Source organism: Lepus europaeus, chromosome 2, assembly GCF_033115175.1.
Source record: "Lepus europaeus isolate LE1 chromosome 2, mLepTim1.pri, whole genome shotgun sequence".
Classification (NCBI taxonomy): Eukaryota; Metazoa; Chordata; class Mammalia; order Lagomorpha; family Leporidae; genus Lepus; species Lepus europaeus.
The window spans coordinates 129,803,879-129,814,385 of record NC_084828.1 but is presented as its reverse complement, the minus strand read 5'-3'; positions in this window follow the sequence as shown (position 1 = coordinate 129,814,385).

The window sequence follows — 10,507 nt, the reverse complement described above, 5'->3', positions numbered from 1 at the left end:
CCTTTAAAGCACTTTTTGCTTGATTTGGCCCTGTATTCCAATGTATTGATTTTTTAAAATATTTATTTGAAAGTCAGAGTTACACAGAGAGGAGAGAGGCAGAGAGAGAGAGGAGAGAGGCAGAGAGAGAGAGAGAGAGAGAGAGAGAGAGAGAGAGAGAGAGAGAGAGAGAGGTCTTCTATCTGATGGTTCACTCCCTAATTAGCCGCAACGGCCAGAGCTGTGCCGAACCAAAGTTAGCCAGGAGCCAGGAGCTTCCTCCAGGTCTCCCACGAGGGTGCAGGGGCCTAAGGACTTGGGCCATCCTCCACTACTTTCCCAGGCCATAGCAGAGAGCTGGATTGGAAGTGGAGCAGCCGGGTCTCGAGCCAGTGCCCATATGGGATGCTGGCGCTTCAGGCCAGGGCATTAACCTGCTGTGCCACAGCTCTGGCCCCGATCTTTTTAAGTCTTAATTCTGTGATGCACCATGAAAACATTCCTTCAAGTTTTAAATGATTCTTAAATTTGATAAGGTAATAGAACAGTCCTTTTGATATTACAAGGACACAAAGGCAAATTAATATAATTTGATGGGGTTTGCAGGAACTATGAATCTGTAACCATTGCTTTTAAAACAGCAGACCCAAAATACATCTCCCAAACCACAAAATTTTAAAGTATTCTTTATTCTAGAATTTATTCTTTCTGATGACAATATTTGAGGAGGACTATTTAAAGGCATCTAATATACAGAACCCTGAGGGAAAATTTTTTGGGGGGAAGCCTTCCCAAATACAGGGGTTTTTTTTTTGGCCTTCCTGTGGTCAAGTGCATGATGATTTATGTGGGCTCATAGATTATTACCTTGACTGATCAGTTATGCTTTGATTAGTAGTACTGGACTTAATATTTATATCCATAAGTAGAAACATAGATTAAGAATCTCTTGGGAGGAACACATTTGAATAGCAGGAGAGACATTGCTTGGAATTGCCATTGCTTCTCAGGAGTGCCTAGACTTGAGTCCTGGCTCTACATAGGATTCCAGCTCCCTGCTAATGTGTGTTCAAAGGCAGGCATTGGCTCATGTGGTTGTGTCCCTGCCACCCACGTGGAAGGCCTGGATGGAGTTCCTGGCTCCTGACTTAACCTGGCCCAGACTCAGCTGTGTGAACATTTCAGGAGTGAACCTGTGGATGGAAGGTCTGTTTCTGTCTCCCTGACTTTCAAATAATAGAGAATCAGCATGGATTACTCTCTCTCAAAGACAGACAAGGATTGTGAGGCCTGTGACTTTCCCTAAAGCCTCATGTGAACAGGTTACTTAATTTTGTCAAGAAACATAGGAAAATCCTGATGAAGATGAGGCCACGAAGAGAAAACTATAGTCCATTGCCAAGCCAGTTTGTACCCTTTGGAAACAATCATTCACAGCTAGCTATCCTAATATCTAGCTCACTCCTTCCCCACCTCACCCACAACATACATGGTGCTGCTTTGAAACATTTGATTAGTAACTTGGTAAAATATGGTTTATAATACTATGACTTTCCTATAGACCAACTTTGCTGTACTTAAAAAAAAAGCTGTGGTGAAATTGTTCTACAATGACGTGTTCTTGACAAAGCCATTCTAATTTTAGTCACCTTTGCTTCCTTTTCTAAGTGTTCAAGTGCTTTAAAAAATCTCTTCTAGGATTATTGTCAAACTCTGATCTGTAGTTTAATAAACCTACCTTCTTCTCATTCTGGAAATTGGAGCAACATTTTCCATTCTTCAACCCCCTGGCAACTCTCCTATTTTCCATGGTTTCCTGATGACTACCCTCAGTGGTTCTGTAATTATAGACACGCGTTCTGCCTGTTCCCTGCCATGGAGTTTAGCCAGGCCCAGGGATTTGAAATCATCAGCACAGCTAGGATCCCTCCGATGACCTCTCCTGCTTCCTGGATTTCAAACGGCTCATCTTTCCTCTGGGCCTATGATTTAGCAGAGACAGAAGCCTATGGAATCTCTAGTAGTTGTCAAGGGTCACTTCTAGGGGTAGGTCTTTAGTAGCACCCACAATAAGCAGTCACAGTTTCATTCAGAGGCATGCCTGACCAAAGTGTATTTTTCATGCTTAGAGCCTTCTCCCATTTGTGATGGCTCACTTCTGGGGCCACCAGAAGCACAGAGGCCATGCAAGTCCCCTACTACTCCTTCAACACATTTAATTATGAATTAAAAACTTAAAAAGCCTGGTACCCTGCATTATTTGTGCTTAATTTTTGTTCAATTTTATTTTTATTTCCCCCTCACCTAATAACATTATAATAGCTTTAGTGGCTAAATATCTCAGTAGTAGGAGATACTTAAGATTACAGCCCGAATGAAATGAGAAATTACAATCTTTGGATTATACATTGGAATAAAATGTGAGAAAAGCATGTCTAGTTCCAACACTTAAACAATCACCACCCCTAAGCCCTTGATGCTGTTTTTCCATTAACATTGCTGATTGACAGACACTGAAATGAATACGGAATTTTAGTGAAAAAACCAACAACAATCCACTAGAACACAAGCCTTGCCTTAATAACATTACTCTTTCAACCTCTCAAGTCTAGCACAGCATTTGGTACAGAGTAGCCGCAAAAAATATTTGTCAAATCAAATTTACATGCCACACAAAGACTGGGCGTTAAATCCTAGTTTCTGAAAACATTGTAGTTATTTCATGGGTTGCGAGGGACCATGGAAAAACAATTCTTAGAATTAAAACATATATTGTAGGGACTGTAATGCCAGTAAATGAAACATGTCCCTGTAACAATAATACTTTAGCTTTGTTGACATAAGAAGAGGGACAATAAAGAACTAACTTTGATTTTACTCGTGTTCTTAAAGTTGAGAAAAAATTTTAGCAAATGGAGTATCGACATCATTGCTGTTGGAAAGGGCATTAGATGCTGGGATAAGACAGAAACAGGAATTAGGACCTTGCCTTGACAACTGCTGGCCTCTCCACATGGAAGCTGCTCCTGATGCCTGGCAGAAAACTTGGAATGTGAGTTTTTTGTGATCACTCTTAAAATGGAGGGAAGGGAGGAGCTACTTAAGTCTGCCCTGTTCCTTATTTCACAATCATCCAATAGGGAACTCACTCCACCTGGAGGGCTGTGTTTTGAGGGTGGAACAAGAAGCTAACACTCAGGGAAATCCTGTCTTAAAGAAATTGGCGAAGTAGAGAATTGCTTCCATTCAAAGGCCTTTGAACACATTTTAGCTTAGAACATTTATATCTCCAACTTCTTCCCAGGCTCTAGGTGGTAAGCAGGGCATATTTTATTCTCACTTTTACAGCTAAGAAATCGAGATGCAATAATGCTGTCTCACACTCACATGAAACTCATCATGTCAAAATCTATCTGTAACCTGATCTCTCCCCAAAACCAAATTGGTTGTTTTCCTAACAGGTGTGATTCTTGATGATTCTCAGGCTGTAACCCTTTCATCAAAATTAGCTCAACAATCACTATCAATCTATCAACATCCATGTATGTTGTCTCTTTGTCATCCAGCCTGTCATCCTTGGAAGAAGGCAAACAGTGAGGAAATTTGGAGTTAGATGCCTCTAGCAGAATAGGCCTTAGCTCCAGCACCAGTGACCTGATGATTCTTTCCTTCCCTCAGCTTAGTGTCAATGGTGCCATTTTGAGGGAGAAAGATGAAGAAGGCTTTCTAAGAATAAAGGCACTAGTCATATCACTCAATGAATTTTTATTAAAATATCCTACCTGTACCACCACATTGCATAATTTGATTTTTTTAAAACATAAGAAACACAGAAAAGTATATTTACATTTTATATATAATCAATAAAATTTCACAATTTAAATCACATATGCATAACCAAATTACAGATTGGAAAACAGTGTTATTAAATTTTTTTATTTCCTGTTTTCTTCTGATCACCACTACCCAAAGACAACTTTGACTTTCTAAAGGAATATATTATTTTTTTTGCCATATTTGATTTTTAATGAGTGGAATCATACAATAGCTACTCTGGTGTCTGGCTTCTTTTGCTTAACAGTGTGTGGGCTGCATCCATTATGACTGTGTTTTATTTACAGATCCTTCTTATTAATGTATTATAATACATTGTATGAATATACTATAGCTTAATTATCCATTCTACTTTTGATGATAACTGGATAGTCTACAGTTTAGGGCTATTCATTTTTTTTTAAAGATTTTTATTCATTTATTTGACAGGTAGAGTTACAGACAGTGAGAGGGAGAGAAAAAGGTCTTCCTTCTGTTGGCTCACTACCCAAATGGCCGCCACGGCTGGAGCTATGCCGATCTGAAGCCAGGAGCCAGGAGCTTCTTTCCTGGTCTCCCAGGTGGGTTCAGGCGCTCAAGCACTTGGGCCATCCTCCACTGCCTTCCCAGGCCACAGCAGAGAGCTGGACTGGAAGAGGAGCAACCAGGACTAGAACCAGTGTAGGGCTATTCATTCTTCTTCTTTTTTTTTTTTTTAGCATTAAATCACAATGTATTTTTTTTTTAATTTTATAATGAATATAAATTTCCAGTGTACAGCTTATGGATTACAATGGCTTCCCCTTCCCATAACTTCCCTCCCACCCGCAACCCTCCCCTCTCACGCTCCCTCTCCCCTTCCATTTGCATCAAGATTCATTTTCAATTCTCTTTATATACAGAAGATCAATTTAGTATAAAGATTTCAACAGTTTGCACCCACATAGAAACACAAAGTGAAACATACTGTTTGAGTACTAGTTATAGCATTAAATCAAAATGTACAGCACATTAAGGACAGAGATCCCACATGAGGAGCAAGTGCACAGTGGCTCTTGTTGTTGACCCAACAAATTGACACTCTAGTTTATGGTGCCAGTAAGCACCCTAGGCTGTCGTCATGAGTTGCCAAGGCTATGGAAGCCTTCCAAGTTTTCCGACTCTGATCATATTTAGACAAGGTCATAAAAGACAGAGTGAGGATAGTAACCAATGATCCTAAGAGTGGCCTTAACCAGATCTGAACAATTATACAGCATTAAGTGGGGAAGAGGACCATCAGTACACACAGGTTGGGAGTAGAGCCATTGGTGGTAGAGTAGAGGTTATGATTACAAAGGAATGAGGCCCAAGTACGCTAGACAGGGTCTAGAACAAAGGACAGAGTCATTATTAGAGGAGCTAAGAAAGGTGCTGTCTAAGCTACAATTAAGTTTTCTGATTGAGAGGCAAATAGAACCTGATAGAAGGGGCTTGATAATAATCTGTTGGGCTTTAGGCCTTGTAAGTTAAGAGGCCCAGACCTATCTATCTCTTCACGTGGGGTACATCCTAAGGGAGGTGTGAACCTCCTAGGGGAAGGCACTCTGTTGACTTTCATTACTTGGCTGGCCTAGGAGGAGAGCTGGCCAGGTAAAGGCAGGTGGCATTTCTAACTAGAAATTTACAGTTCTGCCTGCAATGTTGCTGACCCTACTTGACCATCCCCTCAGCTGCAGTGGTCACTTTGGAAGTTGGGCTGAGTGAAGGGCTTTTCAGCTTAGAGCCAATAAGATCTGTGGCTCTGACCTGGGCATCCTTCGACTCCAGGGCAGGTCCATTTCCAGTGATCCAACTCTTGGCAGAGCTGCCAGGGCTCTTCACAAGCTGACTTCTGCTGAAGCCCAGGCTTACCACACTGAAAGCCACTGCAGTGGACTGGCCTGTTGGGTCTCCTTGAGGGCAGATCACTGTACAGATCAGCCATTAATAGGCCTGCCACCCATTGCTTCTGATGCCTAGCTTTCTTTTCCTCCTGGTTTGTGTTAAAGCAGACCAGAGGATGCAAGTCAAGGGAGTGCCCGTGTCCCATCTCTAATCTTCGGTGGCCTGAACGACAAGTCTATAGTCACAGGCATGTTCTGTAGTAGTTTTTCTAAGGTAGACAATGCCCATGAGGAAAATTATATTCTCACTTGAAAACTTTCTTTCCCTTTGGTCTGAAAGGGAGGTTTTTTCTACTTACTGTATACTTCGCTGATGGCGAAGCGAATCTAGCTATGAGATTATTATTTAAGTTCTTATTTTGACTATGCCATTACAGAAAAATGTTAGCCATCTCTTTTATAAGGCCTAAAGATTAAATTGTGCGTCCTACAGATTCCTTCATAATAGAACTAGTTTCCTACCTTGAAGAGAATAGAGAAATGAAAGAACAAGTTGGGCTTAGAATAGAGAAATGAGGGAGCAAGTCCTAGATCGCTCGCTAACAATAGCAATATCACATGAATACTTAGCAAACAGTTTCAACCATTAGATAACAACTTAAGAAAACATTTACCAGAAGGTCCTGAAGGGCTATTCATTCTTAATGTACTAATGTGAACATTCTTGTTCATGTATTTGGTGTACATATATATGTACTTCTCTTGGGTCCATGGCTAGGGTGGCCTTGAGTGGTCAGAAGGTGTGCATTTATTTCTTTAAGATTTTGTAATTCTCATCATAGAGATCTTTAACGTCCTTGGTTAAGTTTATTCCAACATATTTGATTGTTTTTGTGACTATTGTGAATGGGATTGATCTTAGAAGTTCTTCCTCAGCCGTGGCATTACCTGTGTATACAAAGGCTATTGATTTTTGTGCATTGATTTTATATCCTGCTACTTTGCCAAATTCTTCTATGAGTTCCAATAACCTCTTAGTAGAGTTCTTTGGATCCCCTAAATAATCATATCTCTGCAAAGAGGGATAGTTTGAGTTCTTCCTTCCCAATTTGTATCCCTTTAATTTCTTTTTCTTGCCTAGTGGCTCTGGCTAAAACTTCCAGAACAATATTGAATAGCAGTGGTGAGAGTGGACATCCCTGTCTGGTAACAGTTCTCACTGGAAATGCTTCCAACTTTACTCCATTCAATAGGATGCTGGCCGTGGGTTTTTAATAAATTGCTTTGATTGTATTGAGGAATGTTCCTTCTATACCCAATTTGCTTAGAGTTTTCATCATGAAAGGGTGTTGTATTTTATCAAATGCTTTCTCTGCATCTATTGAGATAATCCTATGGTTTTTCTTCTGCAGTTTGTTAATGTGGTGTATCACATTGATTGATTTGAGAACATTGAACCATCCCTGCATACCAGGGATAAATCCCACTTGGTATGAGTGGATGATCTTTCTGATGTGTTGTTGCATTCTATTGGCCAGAATTTTGTGGAGGATTTTTGCATCTATGTTCATCAGGGATATTGGTCTGTAATTCTCTTTCAATGCTGCATCTTTTTCCGGCTTAGGAATTAATGTGATGCTGGCTTCATAGAAAGAGTTTGGGGGGATTCCCTCCTTTTCAATTGTTCTGAAAGTTTGAGAAGAATTGGAGTTAGTTCTTCTTTAATTGTCTGGGAGAATTCAGCAGTGAATCCATCTGGTCCTGGGCTTTTCTTTGTTGGGAGGGCCTTTATTACTGTTTCAATTTCTGTCTTAGTTATGGGTCTGTTTAGGTTTTCTATGTCTTCATGGTTCAATTTAGGTAGGTTGCATGTGTCCAGGAATCTATCCATTTCTGATAGAAATAGAAGAGGATACGAAAAAATGGAAAAATCTTCCATGCTCATGGATTGGAAGAATCATTATCATCAAAATGTCCATTCTCCCAAAAGCAATTTATAGATTCAATGCAATACCAATCAAAATACCAAAGACATTCTTCTCAGATCTGGAAAACATGGTGCTGAAATTCATATGGAGGCACGGGAGACCTCGAATAGCTAAAGCAGTCTTGTACAACAAAAACAAAGTAGGAGGCATCACAATACCAGATTTCAGGACATACTACAGGGCAGTTGTAATCAAAACAGAGAGGTACTGCTACAGATACAAATGGATAGACCAATGGTACAGAATAGAAACACCAGAAATCAATGCAAACATCTACAGCCAACTTATATTTGATCAAGGATCTAAAACCAATTCCTGGAGCAAGGATAGTCTATTCAATAAATGGTGCTGGGAAAATTGGATTTCCATGTGCAGAAGCATGAAGCAAGACCCCTACCTTACACAAAAATCCACTCAACATGGATTAAAGATATAAATCTATGACCCGACACCATCAAATTATTAGAGAACATTTGAGAGACCCTGCAAGATATAGGCACAGGCAAAGACTTCTTGGAAAAGACCCCAGTGGCACAGGTAGTCAAAGCCCAAATTAACAATTGGGATTACATCAAATTGAGAAGTTTCTATACTGCAGAAGAAGCAGTCTAGAAAGTGAAGAGGCAACCGACAGAATGGGAAAAAATATTTGCAAACTATGCCACAGATAAAGGGTTAATAACCAGAATCTACAAAGAGATCAAGAAACTCCACAACATCAAAACAAACAACCCACTTAAGAGATGGCCAAGGACCTCAATAGACATTTTTCAAAAGAGGAAATTCAAATGGCCAACAGGCACATGAAAAGATGTTCAAGATCACTAGCAATGAGGGAAATGCAAATCAAAACCACAATGAGGTTTCACCTCACCCCAGATAGAATGGCTCACATACAGAAATCTGCTAACAACAGATGTTGGTGAGGATGTGGGGAAAAAGGGACACTAACTCACTGTTGGTGGGCATGCAAATTGGTAAAGCCACTATGGAAGTCAGTCTGGAGATTCCTCAGAAACCTGAATATAACCCTACCATACAACCCAGCATCCCACTCCTTGGAATTTACCCAAAGGAAATTAAATTGGCAAACAAAAAAGCTGCCTGCACCTTAATGTTTGTTGCAGCTCAATTCACAATAGCTAAGACCTGGAATCAACCCAAATGCCCATCAACAGTAGACTGGGTAAAGAAATTATGGGACATGTTCTCTATAGAATACTATACAGCAGTAAAAAACAATGAAATCTGGTCATTTACAACAAAATGGAGGAATCTGGAACACATCAAGCTGAGTGAAATAAGCCAGTCCCAGAGGGACAAATATCATATGTTCTGCCTGATCAGTGACAACTAACTGAGCACCAAAAAGGAAACCTGTTGAAGTGAAATGGACACTATGAGAAACAGTGACTTGATCAACCCTTGTCTTGACTGTTGATGAACAATTTAATACTTTATCCCTTTTAGTATTTTTTTTTGTTCTGCTTAATACTATTGGATGAACTCTGTAATTAACACACTATTATTCTCAGGTGTTTAAATTTAACTGAAAAGTGATCCCTGAAAATATAAGAGTGGGAATAAGAGAGGGAGGAGATGTATAATTTGGGACATGCTCAATTGGACTTGCTCCAAATGGTGGAGTTAGAAACGTGCCGGGGGATTCCAGTATAATCCCATCAAGGTGGCATGTACCAATGCCATCTCACTAGTCCAAGTGATCAGTTTCTGTTCACAATTGATCACATTGATAGGATTAAGAGTGAAAGGGATCACATAAACAAGACTAGTGTCTGCTAATACTAACTGATAGAATTTAAAAGGAGAGAACAATCCAACATGGGAAGCAGGATACATAGGAGTCACTGTGTACTTACTCCTCATGTAGGATCTCTGTCCTTAATGTGTTGTACAATGTGAATTAATGCTATAACTAGAACTCAAACAGTAGTTTACACTTTGTGTTTTTGTGTGGGTGCAAACTGTTGAAATCTTTACTTAATACATACTAAATTGATCTGTATATAAAGATAATTGAAAATTAATCTTTATATGAATGGAATGGGAAAGGGAGCTGGAGATGGGAGGTTTGCGGGAGATGGGAGGGAATTTATGGGGGGGGGGAAACTACTGTAATCCATAAGCTGTACTTTGGAAATTTATATTTGTTAAATAAAAGTTAAAAAAAAGTGTGTTTTTGTATTTTGTAGACATCAGCAGTTTCCCAAAATATTTATTAATTTATATTTCCACCAGCAGTATACAAAAATCCCGGTTGCTTCACATCCTTATAAGCTGTGGAAAGGCCTTGCAAAGATGTCCATATCTTATTTCTTGGAATCAGTGAACTTGTTAGCTTACATGGCCAAAGGAACCATGCAGATTCACAGGAAGAACTGCTGGTAATCCGGTTCCTGTTTCAGAATCTTCTCAGCTTTCTACTGTTGAACCCTGAATGACCCTGCACATTTAAGTGTCCAGATTATTAAAAGATATTTTTAAGGCATAGCAGAAGGAAGGTATCAAAGGAATTTCAGTTCCAAAGTGGAAATCATGCTGAAGTTTTTATAATGTGTGTGAAACAAATGATTCAGTTTGAATAAAAGAAACCCTCAAAACATCAGATGTTTATTTTAAAGTCCATTCCATCTGATATGATTAGCAGTAAGTAGAATTCATAAACTGTCAGTTTCTCCTAAATCAGTCATGCCTTTGACCTGTAACTAAGTAAAATGCATTGTATTAACCTCATTCCAGGAAGTCAGACTTGCGTATTAAAGAACAGCTTAACGTAGCCTATCAGCATTGAGGGGGAAGCTAACAAAATAGTGTAACTTTTCATGATATCAAACTGAGTTG